At 49.4% G+C, this 19,487-nt stretch overlaps 1 protein-coding gene across 5 annotated transcripts in view; it reads left to right on the plus strand.

The window, feature by feature from the left end:
• C9H10orf71 (chromosome 9 C10orf71 homolog) overlaps nt 1-19,487 on the plus strand; it is a 29,943-nt gene that overhangs the window by 2,103 nt on the left and 8,353 nt on the right. Inside the window, exons 1-2 of one of the 5 annotated variants that reach the window (XM_045399882.3) lie at nt 18-302; nt 17,015-17,117. The gene's annotated coding sequence lies outside the window, so the exon portion shown is untranslated. Of the gene's footprint in view, nt 1-17; nt 303-17,014; nt 17,118-19,487 lie in introns of those variants that run through there. The other 4 variants (XM_015456021.4, XM_005565146.5, XM_005565147.5 and 1 more) reach the window with 4 other exon arrangements.

Genomic DNA, 19,487 nt, shown 5'->3' on the forward strand with positions numbered 1-19,487 from the left:
CGCGGGTGTTGCAGTGCGGACTGTTTGCTTCTTCCCCACCAAGAACACCATTTGGTTTCCCCCGGCTGGGTCTCTATTTAGGTAAGCTTCGGGGACTTCCCGTGTCTGGCCAGCTTCTGGTCACTGATCTTCCTCAGGTGGGTAGGTTTGTGAGCTAGAGGAGGCTTGGGTCCTGAGTCTACTCTCCTATCACCTTTGGGCAGCCTGGCTAAAGAGGAAAGAAGTCTTGGCTGCTGGGCAGAGCCGGGGTTCTCTCCCATTCCCGAGGAGGCCTGAGCAGCTGAACACGCAGAGAGCGGAAGGTACAGCCCAGACACTTGTCTGGCTCCTTAGCGTGGGCAGGGAGGCTCAAGCTCATGGCGGAAGGGACGTTCCCGCTGAGCCGATGCTGTGCTGGGGAAGTAGTTTGGTGCCAAAGTGCTGTGCTGGGGAAGTAGTTTGGTGCCAGGGTGCTGTGCTGGGGAAGTAGTTTGGTGGCACGGTGCTGTGCAGGGTGGTATGTGTGTGCCGAGAGCCCATTGGTGTTGGGGCTGAGGTTCTTGGTGTGCTGGATGGGCCTTGGGGACCACGTACAGGGAACCGTGTACATGCGTGACTTTGTCCTTAGGTGTCATCTGTCAGGGATCTCTGCTCCCACATGGCTGAGTGAGAGCACAGATGTGCCCAGGCCACTGCGTTGTCAAATGGGGGGCTCCCCATGGTCCCAGGTTTTCGGCAGTCAGGGCTGAGGGAGGCTGGCTGTCTTGGCTCCCCCAGCGCTGGGCCAGGCAGGGACACACCAGCTGTAACAAAGAGGAAAACTGGTGACTGAGACGTTCTGGCCTGTGGGCTCTGTGAGCATGTGTGTCCCCAAAACAAAGCATGCCACAGGCTGCCAGTTCTTACACACCCTGGGAGGGCCCCCACCAGACTCCCACAGGGTAGGCTTGACTGAGTCTAAAATTACCTCTTTTTTTTTTTCTGGTGGAGAAGAATTGATCATTGAGAACGGCAGTGGTCAGTGTGTGTGGAAAGCTAGATAGCCTTAAGAAGAATCATTGTGTAGGTCTTTTGGGTAGCTCAATAAGATAGGAACCTATGTGTGTAGTAAATGAGGTCCCATTTTCTAGCATTTGAGTTCCCTTTACAGTAGTGGCTGGTAACTCTGGTCTGTGGTCTGAGCACCTGGTTTTGTAAATAAAGTTTTATTGACACACAGCCACACTCATTGATTTGCATATTGTCTAAGGCTGCTTCTACACTATATCAGCAGAGACCATATGGCCTGCAAAACTGAAAATGCTTACAATGTGGCCCTTTACAGAAAAAGTTTGCTGACCACTGTGTTACAAGAACACTTCTGGAGATGGGTCAATTTAATACAAAAAAAAAAAAGCAGTGAAAGTTCTTGCTGTTAGAATAGCTTGCAAGCCAGACCCTTCAGGACCAGTGGCTGGCTGGCTTCTGAGCCTCCTGCACCTTCCAGGGCCCACTTTTCAGGCCTGACTGGTACAGGAAATGTCCAGTTTGCTGTCCTGGTGCTGGGAGGGTTAGCTTAGTAGTAGAATCACCAGACACACAGCGTGTCCATGTGGCCTGGGCTGAGCAGGGCAGATTGTGCTTATCGGGGTGATTTATAAATAGCCTTCCCCGGGTGACCCAAGTCCAACACACATCTGCCCCTGGGTCTCTGGGATGGAAACAAGTTTGTCTGCTCTTTGGGAGAAGAAGCTCATTGGGAAGGGAACAGCTGTGTGCAATGGGTAGGAAGGGGGCTGGTAGAATGCTGTGTCCTGGAGCAGAGGGGCTCAGGTCTCCTGGAACCTGGGGAGAGAGAGCTGTTGAGAATAGATAGGAAGGCCAAAGATGGCCTTGTATCCTCCCACCTTGATTCCTTTTTGCCAGGGCAGAAGTAAGTGTCTTTGTCTTTTCCTGACCCTAAGGAAGCCCTGGAGACCCTTACTGAAGAGGGGAAGCCTCATGTCTTGAAATAGCCCTATTCATCCAGTCTCTGCCAGAAATCTCAGGAACCCAAGCCTACTGGTGGCACCGGTACTTCCTCATTGGCTCTCGGGATTTTACTCCATATGCCCTGGGTTACTGGAGGGAAGCAAAGGGCTTCGAGAGAAGGCCATGCTACAGGGGCACACAGGGCTGCTGCTCCCCAACAGGGCCCACTGAGGCTGGAGTGGATTTTGGTTTTATTTCCATTTGAAAGTTTAAACGTCATTTCACAAAATCCAGCCAGTCCATAGTCCATAGTCCTTAACTCAATCATATGCTTCATTTAGTTAATTGGAAAAATCTGACACCCCCCTCATTTCAACTTGGTTTCCAAGGATTGCATGGCATGAGCTGGCGGATGGGACAGAGCGGGAAGGACAAGGGATCAGTGGAGGCCTATCAGGACCTATACATGGAGCATGTAGAGCACATGCTGATGCTCAAATGTGTCACCCTCAGTGTAACTCATCGGTATCACTCTGGAACCTGGAATGGGCTGCCTGTGGGAAGAACACAGTGTGATCAATCCACAGCCTCCTGATGTCGAGGGGAGGCAGAGCAGATTCTCAGCAGACCTGGGTTCTCAGGGGAAAGACTGAAGTCAGCTCAGTGCAAAGTGCATTCCCTTTCAAGCCCAAGTCAGACGGCCTGCAGGGAGTCTGACAGAAAGAAAATCCCAACAACCAGTCAACCATGAATAGCTTCCTCCCCAGACTTAGACACCTCCCTGTCTTAGATGAAGGGGAAAGGGACGTTCTTCTGGGCCATGACACGTGGCAGATAGGCAGGGCTTCCTTACATCCTCCATTCTCTGCTTGACCAATCCCAGGGGCTCCTTTGCTTCCCCCCCACTCTGGGCTGTCTTCCCTTGCCTCAGTTGGTCCCTTCTTTCACTACAAACGCCCTTCCCAGGTGGGCTTGAGCTGCTGAGCGGCTGCAAGGCTGGCTGGAGGGAAGGATTTAATCTAGGATATCTCCCATCTCAAAGCCTTCACCTGAAGCTTGTGGAGGGCAGGGGGAAGGGGAGCCTCTCCAATTTGCTTGAGAAGCCTCTGAAGCAGTTTCTGAGGCTCTCTCCCTACTCCCCACTGTGTTGGAAGGCTGGTTCCAGACCTGGCAGCACTGAGCCTGCCTGCGAGGGCCAGGTCATGCCAGGTCACATTGGAACTGCCCTCGGCTTGCCCCGTCCCGGGCTGCCAGGCCACAGTAGCACCACCAGCTCATCCTCTCACCTGGCCGTGTCTGCCACCCTCAGAAGCAGATAAGCCCAAAGACTGAAGAGGTCAAGGGGTGACAGCTCAGGCCCCCTGGGCTGCACCCACTAGATGCGAGCCATTTCTTGCCCTCAGTTTGCCCACCATTTCCCCTGTGGAAATCATTGGCTGTGGACCTCCTGTGTGCACAACTTTGGAGTGTCTGGTCTCATTCTCAACCATCCAGCACAGTAGGTCTTGTGAGCCCCCTCCTGGAGGCAGGCGCCGAGGCTTGGAGAGGTTAAGTGACTTGCCTAAGGATGCACAGTGAATGAGGGGCTTGAGATCTGAATGCAATGCCCATGTCTTGTCCTCATTGCTTCCTGATACCTAGAGCTCCCATCACCACCCAACAGATTCTCTAGAAAGGGGGCTGTCCCATCACCAAAGAGTCAAAACCTCCCTTAGGAAAGTCGAGCATGCCTAGAGAGGCACACAGGCTTCACCCCAGCTCCTCAGGACTTCAGGAAGTTGCCCAGGGTGCCGCAGGGATTCCACACTGTGCTGGGAAGCCTGTGGCTCTGAAGGGGCCACAGGACAGGCAAATCTGGGTTCACAGGTCAGCCCTGACACTTCTCAGCAAGGCCCCTAGACCTCAGCTTTCTCCTGTGTAAAATAAGAATAATAACACCTCCCACATCAAACAGTCCTGCGAGCATTAACTGAGCAAATGAATGAAAAGTTCTCAGCATGTGGTAGAAATACAAGAACTGCTCTCCTCACTCCACTGTCCTATTTGGAGATTTTTTTTCCTCCCACTTAAACTCTAACTTGGGCCTATACTTTCCAGAGGTCACCAAGGAGAAAGTCCTATGCCTCAGAGTTCAGCTAGTTCATGCTCACAACTCAGTGGGAGAGCAGCTGGCACCACCCAGGACCGACCCTAGCCCCACGGTGACCATGCATGGTGATCACCTCCCCTCTTGTGCGGAAGAGGTCATGGATCTGAGCATCTTCAGCATGTGGGGTGGGTGGAAGATCAAGCCTGAGTGGGACAGTAATATTCCCACCTCTGAGCCAGGCTCAGTACAAGGGCAGACACAGCACAAACCACAGCCATTGACAAGCATCAGACCCGAGTGGCCCAAGAGACTATGACTTGTTAGTACAACCTCCCTGAAGCAGGGGAAACCCATCGCTCAAGACCCAGATCAGCTTTCTCCAGGTGTGGTCTCAGGACCAGCAGATCTCCTGAGTCCTGAGCAGGACTAAGAGCTGTCTGTTAAGCCAGCCCCCAGGGCATTTTGAAAAGTGTGAGGATGCTTCCTTAAGAAGGGAAAGTGGGGCAAGGGGCTGGCACTGTTCTCAGACACAACAGGAGATGCTCCAAGGAGCCAAGTTTTTCACATAAACACAGCCATAGGTTGAAATAAACATGATTGTTAGAGGAGCATCTTTCAGCTTTAAATTTGAAAAGGAGAACCAGGCTGGCCACATCTGAATGGCTTTCCTTGCCGTGAGGAATTCCATGAAGCAGTTGGGTATTGGTCAGCTCCTTACACTGCACTGCGGGAGCCTGTTCTCCCCTTTCCTTCTCCTGGCCGAGCCGCCTCAACCCTGCTGTGCTGGTTGGAGAAAGAACAGTGGTCGTCTACCAGCTACTTCCCAGCCTCCAGCAGAGACATGAGGAGAAGGTCAGGCACAGCTTCAGACCTATGTGAGAGGTTTAGGAATTCCCAGGGGTGCTCTGTGTGAGGCCCCCTTCTCCTTATCCCAGATGCACACAGCTTCGTGGTTTCCAGGGCAGGGAAGATGACCTCTGCAGGAGAGCCAAGTCCTACACATGCCTTCTCTAGCTTTACTAAAGCCAATGCTCCCTGGTGGGACCAGACTCAGAGAGAGATAGGTGAGAATTTGCTAGGAGAGAGGTTGCTACCCACTCCTCACCCTGCACAAACCTGTGGCAGATGGAAGACCATCTCATCTCTTGACTCTCTGCCTCGATGCATTCTGCAGAGACCTGGCCCTGAATCCTGGCTCTGCTGCTCTCTGGCTGTGTGACCTTAAGCTCCTTCCTCAACTTCTCTGACCTTCAATTTCTCCACCTAAAATTCCTTTGGCATCAGTCCTACTCAATTTGCCAGTTGTTGCACCCATTGAGTGAGGCCATGGAGATAGAGTGAGGGACAGGTGGCAGGAGTTCCATGAACAGGATGGGTGCCTGGGATTGCCAGGGTGCTAACGCTTGGTGACAGCTCTTCCAGCTCTGCTTCTCAGGCTGTGTCATGCAGTCTCATGGCACCAGTTTACATATGGAGGACCTGGTCTGTAGACGATGCGATGGACTCTGTAGAAACCCTGCCCTCCCATGGTTCTCAGAAGTTCTGCCTGAACCTCATCTCTCTACCAAGCCTGGCACTCTCCAGGACTGCTTTCAGGGGGTTCTCTTCCCCATAGTGCCTGGCTCCCTTCCCAGGGGCTGGAGAGAGGATGGTTCCTGAGGGGATACCCCAATCCCAACAAAAACAAATGCCTCTTCCTCCAGGAGCCCTCAAGTGGGCTTCTGTCTAGACAAGGCTCTCCAAGGTGGAATCTTGTCGTAGGTTACAGTTGTCCCTTCACCACCCACTTCCTGATCCATAATGGGTTTCCACAAGCATCAGGCTGCTGGATCTGCCTTTCCATTTGCCCCAAGGTCACCAAAGCGAGACTGAGGCTCACACAAGTTAAGTGGCAAGTCCAAAAGCTGTCTGATTCTGAAGCTTTTAACGGGAGAGCTGTATGCCCCAGTAAGTAAGGGCCAGGGCAGGGTTTCCAGTTCTTTGCTATGGAATATTTCCATATGGAATAATTCCACCCCATGCTATGGAATCCCAGGTGTGATGGGGTATAGAAGGACATCCTATGGTCACAGGTCTCAAGATGAGCTCTAAGGAGACCTGTGGGTAAGAACCAGGAGTATGGAGGCTACAAGGTAGCCAGGGGCAGGTGGGTCCCCAAAGGCACAGTGTGGTGCTGACCAGAGACTCTTAACCTGTAGCTGGCATTCAAGAAGCTGCTACAGGAGGCTCTCTAAAGACAGGTGAAAGGGACCACTTCTCTGGCAGCCCCAGGTTCCAGCCCCACACCACCAGTATTAAATTCTGCACTACACACGTTTCTCCTCTGTAAAGAACAAGAGTAACTCCTGTGTAATGAGGCCGTTGTGAATACTAATTAAATAATAAATATTAATTAATAATACTAGGTTATAAAGTACCTTTATACCAGGTACTCAGTCCCCACTCAGTGGATAAAAGAAATTTCTCTCATCTACTCATTCACTCACTTGTTTAGCAAATAAATGGCCCCATACTAGGCATAGGCACTGTGTGGAGACTGGAAACACAACCTAGAGCAGAAAGGCAAGGCCCAGCCCATGGACTTGCCACCAGGGAGTGGGGGTATCCTCCTCTACCCAAGTGAATCTGATCAGTCACTGAGTTTGGGCCTTAGGTCTCCAATTCTCCAACCAGATGAAAATCTAGCATTACCAGAAACAGGGCACCCATAAGTTGGGTCTAATTAGGGATGCCTAAAATTTCTGGTCTCAGAGAGTTTTTTTAATCACTGTAAATCATAAGTCATTAATGAGTCCTGAAATCACTTACTAAGTTGTGAAGACGTTTTTTTGATGAAAGAATAGAACAGATTAGATTAGGATGGAGCAGTACATACACGAAGGGTAAGCTTTGCTTCGTCCAGTTTTCCTTGATACATATGTCTCCAGGCATGTTCTGTGCCATGATGTAAATATGTTTCTTACTACATGTAGAGGAGAAACCTCTGCTCTGTGGAGACACAGAGAGGAGGATGTGCCTGCCATTCACTTGCTCCCCGGTGACCTGGCAGGTGAGGTGCGGGGCTGCAATGGTCAGGGATTTCTGAACCTCCTTCTAGTCCAGGCATCCTCCCTGCTGTGGTGGGGACCCAGGACCTGGTGGGTTGGCTGACTCCAACATGGGGAGACTCTCAAGCAGTACCTGCCACAGGGATCGATTTCATGAAAATTCCTGTGTCCAGCATGGGGAGCAACCTTGGGAGTGGTCAGTCCCAGGGGCAGGCACTGTTGGGCTGGTTTTTATTATCCCTTTTTTCCAGGTGTAGCAGTTAAGTGACACCCATGACAACAGCACTTTAGAGCTGGATCTCCGCTCTTCCCACTGCCGGTACTGCCTATTTGATGACTCTCATGTCAGGTCCTGCCATTTCCAGAATCCAGGGCAAGATGTTCCTAGGAAATGTGAAGGGGAAGAGCAAGTGAATACATGAATAAGTGAAGGCTGGAAGAGCCTGGTGCTGGGCTGGTGCTCCCTCCCTGATTCTCTAACAGCGATTCTCAACCAGGGGTGATTTTGCCCAGAGACCTAGGCAGCGCCAGTGATATGGGGCCTTAGAAAGTCTATTGGGAGCCCCTGTGCCAGGTACATGGCATGGGGTCCACTTGCAGATGAGAAAGGCTCTCACATGCCGTGTCCCTTGAGCATGGTTGTACTCAGCAACCATGGCTAAAGGGCACAGAGCAGCACTAGGACCTGTGCCCAGATCCCAGGGGGACCCACCATTTGCATGGCCCCTGTGCTCCTGAAGGAGCCGTGTGTCCATCCTCCAGCAGCTGCCCTGGCTGGCCTGGCAGTCAGGGTGGCCCTGCAGTTTGGATTGGTTACAACAAAGAGGTGCAAGGGTCAGAAGGATGAGCAGCAGAACCATGGCTGCCAGGCTGACCCTGCTTTCTCCCAAAATCTCTGCCCCTCAGGCAACTGCTCCTGAGCAGTAGAGCAGGACTGGCACTCACCTAGCCCTGGGAGAGGAAGACGGGGTGAACAGAGTTGTTTGTGATCAAACATTCTCCCTTCCAGATCTTTCCTGCTCCTACTTTTACCTGTGATGCTGGCATGGCTGCTCCTATAAAGCACCTCTGAGCTCACCAGGAGAAGCCAAGGGTCTTTTGCGCAGGGAGCATCTGGCTGCTGAGGCTGGGCCCCTTGAGGCCTGCAGAGAACACATGAGAGAGTGTCATGGAGCAGCTGGCAGTGCCAGGCCTGAGCTCCTTCCTGGTGGAAGGGACTGTCCAGCAACTGTGTCTGGCTGAGTCTAGCCCATCTGGCCACCAGGAGCTCTAAGGAGTGATCCTCCATAATGCTCCACCTCCAGAAGTGGTCAGAAACTTCGCGAAGAGGTGCTGCTGACAGCTCGCAGGTTAGCCTTTGTGGAGTGAGACTCTACCTAAGTCTAAGCAGCACAAGTTCCAGAGCCTGCTGGGATTCAGAGGCACAACAGAGCCCCCTGCACCCCGCAAGGCCCACTGAGCACACCTCGTCCCAACTCTGCTTGGGATGTCAGGGGAGCAGCAAGAAATCAGTCAGTGCTACAAATCCAGTGCTTTTTGCCCCAGAGAGCTGGTTATTAAGAATTGCTTGGCCTGCCCTGGTCATCAGGGAACAGGAACCAGGAGGGGACAGGTTGTGGGAGACTGCTTGAACCCAGCCCGATTCTCCTCCTGTCTTCTTTTCTCCTGTGACTTCTTGTTTCTCCTGCCATAGGGTTCTTCCCTGGGTCTGTGATACCAGGTGTTGGGCACCCTCACGTCCTGGGTTAGATCAAACCCAGCCTTCCCTGTGCCTGGTTCCCTGGCCTCTAACTGCAGGCACAGCCCTGGGTCTGAGCAGCATGTGGAAGCTTCCGGGGAATGACCTATCCAGGCACGGAAGACTGGCTACCCAAGCCAGAAGTCAACTTCAGGCTGGGCTGAGCTCACAGAGAAAGCATCTCTCCTCCAGTCTGTCCCCAGAGGGCAGCAGCCCCTGCTACCCATGCTCACCTCCAGTTCTGTGGGTCTGGCAAGCCCAGGCAAGCTGGTTTCTTCAACCACAACCCCTGGGGCATACTTGACTTCTACCTGCTACAGGATTTAGAGGCCCCTGCACGTGTAATGTGGTTGTAGAAGATTCAGATTCCCGCCAGGCCAACACTGCCATCATGGCACCCAACCACATCATGTTCCTGGGGCTGGACAAAGCCAAACTTGTTATCTCCCAGGGCACAGTGGCATCAGAGTCAGTTTGAGAGCCTTTGACTTTCCCAGTCTACAACCTGAGTTTGGGTCCAGTCAAGCCAGGTCAGGCTGCAGGCTGACACCCCTCTCCCATGTGCCAAATATCAGGCTAGTGGAGCCAAAATGGCCAGGCCAGATGTACAGTGACCCTTATGCAAATCAAATCTCTGCTTTACACTCGTAAGAGGCACTGCCCAGTGGAAGTCAATCTAAGGCAATCAGAGGTAATTGCGCTTTTACAAAGCAATAACCTCCCAGGATCCATCCAATTCCACAAGGAGAGGGCCCAGGTCAGCCCTGCACATGGCTATATCTCCAGCACCAAAACAGGTGACATGAAGCAGGTGTTCAATGAGTAGTTGTTGAATGGATCAATACAAAAATGAGCTTCAAGTCATGCTTATGAGATCCTACGCTTTCTTCTAGGAGTCTAAATGAACTTATAATTTCTGATTTCCAAAAGTCACAAGGGGTTACAAAGACACAGCAAGTACCACATGGGAGGAGCTGAGGAGGCATCATCCTGGAACCAGAGAGCAGGGCACTGAGGCTGAGGACTGGGTGAGGCCCCACCCAGCACTCCCAGGCTTTAAACAGGGGACCAATGATTGACCAGCCAGTTACAGCTCAGTTTCACCAGCTGTAAGATGATGAGGGGAGCCTATCATGCGGAGTGTTATCAAGGAATAAGTGAGCACAGGCAGGTGCAGGGGTCAACCTACTGCTTCACAGACACTCAACACGTGTCTGCTGCCCTCACCTGAAGGACCTCGACTGAGGAAGTAAATTTTGCCATTTCATTGTTGGCTGCTATGGGCTGAATGTGTGTACTTCAAAATTCACTGAGATTACCCCAGTGGAATGGTGTTAGGAGGTAGGGCCTATGGGAAGTAATTAGGTCATGAGGGTGGGGTCCCTTGTGATGGGATCAGTGCCCTTATAAGAAGAGACACAAGAGGGCTTGCTTATACATGTGCACGCTCACTCTCTCTCCCTGACGTATGAGAATACAACAAGAAAATGTCCATTTACAATCCAAGAAGAGGGCCCTCACCAGAAACCAGGTCTGCCAGTGCCTCGATCTTGGACTTTCCAGCCTCCAGAACTGTGAGGAGCAAATGTCTATTTTAAGCCTTCCAGCCTATGATATTTTAGTTCAAGCTAAGACATTCTCCTCATAAAGCATAGACCATAGACAAGGACATTCCCCTCTAAAGCAAGAGGGCTGTTAGAATTGCACAGAAAGGTCAAGAGCTTGGCCCAAAACTGACCAGCAAGTTGCAGGTTCAGAGCAAGGCACCCTGTGGCATGGGGTGGCGGAGGCTGTGTGTGCTGTGCATCTGCGGGTAGAGGACCATCTGTGAGCAGGGCTCCAGGCTGTGCATAGACAGGGAGGAGCTGTCACACTTCACTCCACTGAACTGCTCCTCAGACATGCCTGAGTTGATGGCTCAGAAAACCAACCCAGAAAAAAGAGCAAGAGGAATCAATTCCAATTTGTTAGAGCCTTCTGGGTGTGATAAAGCCAACCCCTGCCATCTCCACTGTCTTCCTGTTTCCCCTTCTCTAAGAAGTGAAAGCACCATTCAATTAAGGTAATTAAATTCACCCGAAGATCTTGGGCTCAGAAACCACACTACCGGCAAGTGGTCAAACCTAGCAACGAAGCAAACCCCAATGGCTTCCTGTGGAAAGATGGGCAGGGATGAGGAGGAAAATGGAACATATCTTCAGTAGCTCAAGGGTGCACCTTGGGCCTGCAGGGGAGCCCCCAGCTCTGCAGAGTCCAGCTGCCTGAGCCTCCCGCAGCACCAGAGCCCTCCCCAAACAGGAAGGACTCATGTTTACGGGCTGAATCAAAAGTTTCACTTCTGTGGATGTCTGGGAGAACTCAGCCAAGAAGATCCTTAGGACATATCATAAAAGTGAAATGAAACCCTCGTTTTCTCCCCCAGAGCCACCAATTCTCCCATGAGCCAAGAGTGGGGCTGGCACCACCTCCCAGGACATGCCTATGGGAGCCTGAGTCCACAGGCCAGAGATTCAGGGTTTCATCCTGGAGAAAGCAGAAGGTGGTAAGGTGGTGAGCCCAGGCTGACTCTCATCTCCAGTTCTTCCCATCTAAATCCACAGAGTCTTTACATGCTCTGTGGCACTTAGCAACATCCTGCACCTCTCTGTGCCTTTGTTTCTCAACCTAGAAGATGGTGACAACAAGGCCCACTCAACCTGCCTCAGAGGAGTCATGGGAATCAAACAAGATCACGATGCTGAAGTGTGTCATGAACTACAGGGTGATGCATACACTTGAGCCATGACCGTCACTGTGTCATCCCAGTATTGACTCACCGCATTGGCTTCCTCTGATTTGTGATCCACTTTGAGTGCTAAAAGTTGGTGAGACCCTCATGTAGCCAGATGATGATGATGATGATGATGATGATGATGATGATGAAGTCATCCAGTGGAATTTGAATTTCAGATAATGAATAATTTTGTTAGTATGAATGTATCCCACATATTGCATGGGATACACTTACACTAAAAAAGTATTTATTGTTTATTTGAAATTCACATTTCACTGGGTGTCCTGTATTTTTAATTTGCTCAATCTAGCAGCCTGGCCATGCCAGACCACCAACTGTTCCCTCTGTGCAGTGTCCCCAGGACCACCAAGACCTGGCCCCAAGCCCACTCCATCACCAGCTGTGAGACACGGAATATCCGGGTCCTCCCTCTGAGGGCTGTTTGTCTCACCTCATGGGTGATTGTGGTCCTAAGCTGGGCCCTCCAGCATCACCAAATGGGGCTCTGGTCCTGTGGACCTGACACGCTCCTCAGTTATGTGGGGGACACCTGCAATAGGGCTTGGCATGTAGGAGTTGTGAGTCTTCTCTCCTTACACTTCCTGTCCTTACAACCTGGGACACATGAGGGTCCAGGGTAGATCAGCAGAAGGTGGACTGCATGACCTTCTCAGGACTGGGTTGGCTGCCAGCCAGAAGCCCTGAGGAAGACAAGGGGAACATGGACCTCTGTCCCTCTGCACACCACAGTAAACCTCTGTCATCAGATCCCAGGGTCCAAGATGTGCACTCAGCAACCAGAGCTGAAAACATTTCCCAGTGACCAGGGTGCACCAGGCACGCTGTAGGTAAAAGATGAACCAAGTCAGGGACCTCACACCAAGGATCTCAAAGTCTAGTGGGAGAGATAGATTCACCTCAGTGCAGGAAGAATAAAGCAATGTAAGTGATAAAAAGGGAAGAAAAGATTCTACGAGGAACAGAACAGAGGAGGAAGTTGTCAGCAGTTGCGGCCGAGGACAGGGAGAGATGTTCCAGGCACAGGGACTACTACTTGAGGAATCCGGTCCAGGACACATGGGCCCTGCCCCTCCCTGGCACAGGGCACCACAGGCCTGGAGGAAGGAGGGTGTGGGAGCAGGCAGAGCTCCCCTGCCAACAGGGACTTGAAGGTCATGCATAGGCATTTGTAAAGGATTAGAAGGGAGAGAGAATTGTATCCGCAAAAAGCAGCACATCCCAGTCAATAATAAAAGCATCATGAGGCGTGGCATGGAAAAAAAGCATCATGTGAGAAAACATTTTGGAAGAGTTAGAATTTAGCAATGACTGTGCAAAGGGTATTTCAGTGCTCATCTCACGGAAAAGCTGATTCATGAGGATACATGCTCAAATTGAGTTTGTTTGAAGTATTCTGATTCAAAAAGATGACCCTACAATAAGGAGAAGAAAATACACATCCTTAAGTGTAATTCTTGGGGCTCCAAGGCTGCAGGGCACCACCAGTTCACCCGTGCGCATATTCACAGTGGGCATGGAAGACCCTTTGCTCTTCTCCAGGGGATCAACTGGAGAGTCCATTTTTAAATTCCTGCCGGGGGATCCTGTTTCCCCTAGTGTGCTCTGGTGTTTTGCAGAACCTTCTCCACCTGATGCAAGTTTGGCCTGGGTCGGTGGAGGAAGTGCTGTTGAGTCCTGCACAGTTGCCTGGAGGTAGAGGGCAAAGCCAGCATTTCATCCGCTGACCCTGTAATTTAGATAACGCATCACTTAATGACCATTCACACTGTGGCTGTAAACAGAGCCCCGGGTAATATACTCAACATTACGTGGAAGTTTGCTGGACGCTGGCCCTCCAGAAGGCATCAAAACCACTCCCCAACTTAGAGCACTGAGAGCAGTGTGAGAGACCAACTGGGAAATGGCAAAGTCACGATGAAGTCTCTTTTCATCTCCCCCTGATAGAAATGCAATCTGGACATAAACAGTACATGCCACGCTGCTGAGGGATGCCTTCCCCAGAGCCAGCCTGTCAGTAGTCTCCAAGAACAATCCTGTCCACCTGTTTCCATTTCTTTCCATGGGGGAATTTTACATATTTGAGGGATGTGGAATCAAAAAGTAAATAAAATCCACTTGGATTCAAATTCACTAATTTGAAATTTGTGATAATTCTGCGATTATTGGATTATAATTGACTGTCAATAAAGTAAGTCCTCCTAAGCCTGTCAACAGTGTGAGTAATATCATGACAAGTGGAAGGGTTTTCTCATTTATTTAACAGATATTGCTTGCACTGTACACTGTGCTACATGAAAAAGAAACACAAACGTGGACCCCGCCACCAATAAGCACTCAGGCTAGCAGGAGGGACAAACATTAAACAACAAATCACCCAGTTAAATGCTTAGTTATAATTATGGTAAGTGCTGCAAAATAATGGGTATAGCCTATGATAAAGGGGTGTAATGAGCAGACTTGGAATAGCCTGAGGAAGCTGCATCATCAAAGGGACATGTGAACTGGGCTCTGAAGCACATGTTGGAGTTAACCCAGTAATGATGAAAGGATGGAAGTAAAAAAGTCCAAGCAGAGGGAACACCATGTGTAGAAGCCCTGAGGCAGGAAGTAGGATGGCATAAAACTGGAAAAAGACCAGGGTGGTTGGAAAGCCAAGCATGAGGGGAAAGATGGCACAAGGTGTGGATGGAAAGAGAGGATCTGAGTTAAGGAGATTGATCTTCATTCCTTAAAACTGGAAAGCCATCAAGGGATTCTAAGCAAGAGGTTGATATCAACAAGTTTGAGTGTTGAAAGCTGCCTCTTGGTGGAATGGGCTGCTGCAGTGGCCGGGGGATTTGAGACAGCAGCTTGGTCCACACAGTGACTGTGGAGATGGAGACTGGTGTGTAAGGAAGAGACCTTCGGAAATGAAACTCATGGGACTAGGAAATGGATGTCATAGGTGAAGGCACAGGAGGAGGAAATCAAAAGTGACATCAGGTTTCTGAGGTCCCCAGGGAGAAAGTGGGCTTGCAGAAGGCTCATGGACTCTGCTTTAAAAGTGTGGGTTGGAAGGGCTGTGATACAGGGGCACCCAGCTGCCTGGTGGGTGGGCAGAGGCGTGGACTGCAGCCGGGCAAATGGCCTGGCCTGGACGCAGCCTCAGTGTGTGGATGCTTGCAGGGACCATGGTGTGGGGACAATCACCGCATGTAGACTGTACAGTGAGGAGAGAAGAGGCTCCAGGACTGGGAGCAGAGGAAATCCAGCAGTCAAGGAGAGGAAGAGACTAAACATCCAGACAGGGAGGGGAGAAGGAAAGAGTCAAAGTGAGAGAGTATCTCAAGTAGACGGTGGCCATTAGGCTAGATTGCAGTCTAGAAGTTCAGTCAGATGAGGAGCAAAAGTGCCATCAGAAGATCCATCAGGGAGGAGTGGGGGCCAGACACTAAAGGCCGAGTGAGACAGGTAAGGAAATAATGGAGGGGGGAGATAAGAAGCATTTAAGAGAACAGTCTTTGAAGGCCACAGACATAAATAGGAATTGACCAGGTCATGATTAAATATTGATGTTTATTTCTATGCATTCATGACGAGGTTCCAAGACCTTGTTTAGAACATGGCCCTGCCATGTGCACTGTATCCTCCATCATGCTGCCTGAAGGGAACACACCCTTTCACTGGCAAAGTGCTCTACCAGCAAGAATTTTCGCCAGTTCAGAGTGGCTTCCTTCAAATGGTTCAAAGTGGTGAGCAAGAGAGTTTTTCCACTGGCATCTGGAAAATTCATTCCAGCAGCAATGTCAGTGAGTCCATGAGGCAACTGCCTAGGGGGAAAGCCTAAGCACAGGGTGAGGGGTGTCCTAACCATTCACAAAATAAATGCCACTATGTCGTTCTGCACCTCCATCTCACCAGTGTGTGACACCAGATGGGTTTCATCCTCATCCCTAAGTCAGATCTCAGTGGAGCTTCAGGCAGGGGAGTGGCCTTATTATTTAGAGATGCAAATGGATCGATCTGAATTTTTTGGAAGACCATAAGACCCAAGACCAGGAGTCTTTCTCAACAAAGTTCATATTATCTTTTCCCTTCTTTTCTGTGCCTCAGTTTGCCCTCCAGGAAAAAAAAAAATCAGAATAAAGATAACCCAATTCAGAGCATTACCACAAACAGTGATTTAGCTTCTATTTATTGAGCTCAGTATACAAAGGTATACAAGACTCCCTTCCTTGGTTCAAGGAACTTCCTTTCTAGTTGAGGAGAGAAAGCAGCGATCATCAGTTCCTGAAACATATGGGTCATGATGTATGAAGTGACAACACGGCTGAGCTTTGGAAAAGGTAAACCCAGTATGCTTTGGGAACATGAAGGAGGCCCATCTAAGCCAGCCTGGGAAGTCAGGGATAGGGCCTTGCCGTATGGTGGTAGACACAGAGCACCTCTGTGATTCTCCAAAGAAATAGATGCCACAAATTCAAGCTATTATGATTATTAATATTATTAATAAACTACCTTGAACTAGATTAATAACCAGGAGCTACAAGCTGGGAAAGGTCTTACGGAAACCCCAAAGGTCCGCATTTAAAATGTGCAGAGTGGATTTATTTTAATTAGTTCACTCTTCATTCTGAGCATTCTGAAAATCCTCCTGGGCAGCTTTTTGGTTCTTTTAGCTGTCAGAAGTCTCAAGCCTTCTGCCAACAATGAATCCAACACTATGCTGCCACTTGCTGAGTGGACTTGACTTTCACTGCTCCAGTTCTCTTTGCTGCAAAACCCAACTTATCAGTTCAGTGGGAAAAGGGCCTTAGGTCAGATTTTATTAGCAAAAAATAATTCACAACTGGGTCAATCATATTAGAAAACTGAAAAGCTTAAAACAGGTTTCTAAAAATGTCTTGGACCATGGACAAATTAATGGATATTAGGAGGGATATAAATTGACCTTATGGTCAAATATGCCTATTTTTGGAATTTTGTTGAGCTCAAGTATGGATTCTTTTTCATTTTTGAAGGCCAATTACATTGTTGTATAACTGTCATTTAAAGATACTTTGGGTCAGGTGTGATGGTTCACTCCTGTAATCCCAGAACTTTGGGAGGCCAAGGCAGGAAGATCACTTGAGGTCAGGAGTTCGAGGCCAGCCTGGCCAATATGGTGAAACCCTGTCTCTACTAAAAATACAAAACTTAGCTGGGCATGGTGTTGCACACCTGTAATCCCAGTTACTTGGGTGGCTGAGGCACAAGAATTGCTTGAACCCAGGAGGTAGAAGTTGCAATGGGCCAAAATTACATCACTGCACTCCAGCCTGGGCAATAGAGCAAGACCTTGTCTCAAAAAAATAAAATAAAAGATACTTTTTCCACTGAACTTGTGCTTGGCCCTTTGGTCAGTTGGGTTCCACTGAAATTATTTTTCTTCTTTCTAGATGGGCAGTGATGACACCAAATATAAGCATAAAAAGATGTTTTAAAACTACACATCCTGAAACTCAGCACAGCAGGCACCTGCAGCTTCCAGTACTGTAACAGGTATGGAACTAATCCAAGAGCAGGCATCTAGAAACACCTTTTGTTTTTGGCCATTATGCTGAAAGGTACAATGGGGGCTGGGGGTGGGGGGAGAATGAGGTCAAGTTTCTGACTGTCCCGTCTGACCCCAGGTATATCAAATCAGAATTGAAGAAATTATCTGAATAAAGCTAGCAAGGTGGGAAGGGAGTCTCTCTTTTCCTTGAGGCAGAAGCAATGTAGTTATTTTCTGAATGCTCTGAAAAATCCATGAACATCCTTCACCACTGTTTGGAATGAGGATGTAAACCCAGGATCAGGTAGGGTTCTTCAACCACAAGCAACAGAAGCAGAAACTGAACAAATGAGGTAGAAATGCATATGTATTAAAAGAAAAATGGAGGTCTTGTAGACTCAAGGTGACAGCTAAAGTTCCAGGCTAGGAAACGTCAGGGGTCAGGTATGTCCTTAAGCATAGTGAAAGCTCTACCACCAGCAAGGAAGCCTGAGCATGCTTCCATCCTTGTGTGGCTCCAGGAGAACTGCTACAATCCATGGGCTTGTCCTCGGTCTCACACCTGCTATTGGCCCTGGGGAGCCTCTGCAGGCACCTTGACTTTCAGCCCCACAAAGACTGAAAACCAAGGGGTGAGGAAATTTCCCACAAAGTATCAAGTGCTTTTTCTCAGAGGATGCAAGCTGAGTATTCAAAAACCAAATAGCAAATACCTACTAATACGAGGGTGTGTTTAATTGGTTAGAGGCTTGGTTGACTCTATCTAAGCTTCTAAATTTAGGTCTCCAACTAACCTATTTTCATCTTAATGTAAACTATCTTATTTTCATTCAAAGTGTAGAAACCCCCAATATTACTGAGTTCAGCCATTGCCAAGATCAGAATCCCAGCATTTAGGACATCAGGAGACTCCGGACTGTTTTGATAGGATCTCAGGGTACAGAAAACCTGACTCATAGTGGTCAGTGCCACTCAGGTTCCATCAAACCCCACACCAGCCTCAATAACATAAATTCATGTGGGATGGTGCTGCCATGGGCTCACAGCTTAGCAGTGCTGGCCAGGACCTGGGCTCCTCACCTGTCCACCCTGCCATCCTCTGCAGGTTGGCCTTCAGTGGCCATTGCTTGTCTCTCAGGGCTGCAAAGTGAATTCAATGTTACGGTTGAATCATGGCCCCCCTAAAAAAAATCATAACTCTCATTACCTCAGAGTATGACCTTTTGGAAATAAGGCTGTTACAGATGTATTGTACTTAGTTAAGACAAGGTTATTAAGGTGGGCCCTAATCCAGTATGACTGGTGTCCTTATGAAAAGGGAAAATTTGGGCAGGGCGCAGTGGCTTATGACTGTAATCCCAACACTTTGGGAGGCCAAGATGGGCCAATTACTTGAGCCTGGGAGTTCAAGACAAGCCAGAGCAACATGGTGAAACCCCATTTAAACAAAAAATAGAAAAATTAGCCAGGTAGGGTGTAGTGTACCTGTAGTCCCAGCTGCTTGGTAGGCCGAGGCAGGAAGATCACTTGAGTCCAAAATGTCGAGGCTGCAGTAAGTTATGATTACACCACTACACTCCAGCCTGGGTGACAGAATGAAAAACATTTTTTTAATAATTAGAAAATTTTTAAAAGTTTGAAAAAGGAAAACTGTGGACAGAGAGACAAGCATAGAGGGAAGATGATGTGAAGACACAGGGAGAAGACGTGTGTCCTAAAGCCAACGAGAAATGCTAGGATCAATTCTTCCTTACAGCCCTCAAAAGGAACCAACCCTGCGACACCTCGATTTTGGACTTCCAGCCTCCAGAACTGTGTGGCAATACATTTTCAATGTTTAAGCCATCGTTTGTTACAGCAGCCCCAGCAAAGAAATCAAGCAGTTTCTGGCTTCTTGTCTGCATTCAAGGCAGGAAGAAGAGCACTGACAGAGCGGAGACAACAGGAATTGCTCCTTTGATTAGAGAGGCAGGAACTTTCACAGACTGCTGGCTGCTTCCATCCCTGTGATCACAGCCATGTCCTCTGGCCATGCTAACTGCATGGGAGTCTGAAGACCGAGCGTGTGTCTTCTACTGGGGAAGGCGTGAGCTTGGCCAGCCCTCAGAGTCTCCCCTACTCATCACGCGGGCTGATGCTCTCCCCTTGTATGCAGCCTTCTAAAAAGCATATGCTGTCATGAGCATGTACTTTCCAGGGAGCCAGGAGCCTGCCTTTCAAGGTAGGACTGAAGAGCATGTGCAGAGAGGCCTTCCCAGAGCAGGTCATTAGCTCCTCATAAGCTCATTCAGTCCACTAGAACTCAGGCCCCATCCTTTCTCCAGCTTAGTTCTGTCTTTCACAGAAACAAGTCAATCAGCCGATGAATCAGCATT

The sequence above is a fragment of the Macaca fascicularis genome, chromosome 9 (genome assembly GCF_037993035.2).
Source record: "Macaca fascicularis isolate 582-1 chromosome 9, T2T-MFA8v1.1".
In the NCBI taxonomy this organism is placed as follows: Eukaryota; Metazoa; Chordata; class Mammalia; order Primates; family Cercopithecidae; genus Macaca; species Macaca fascicularis.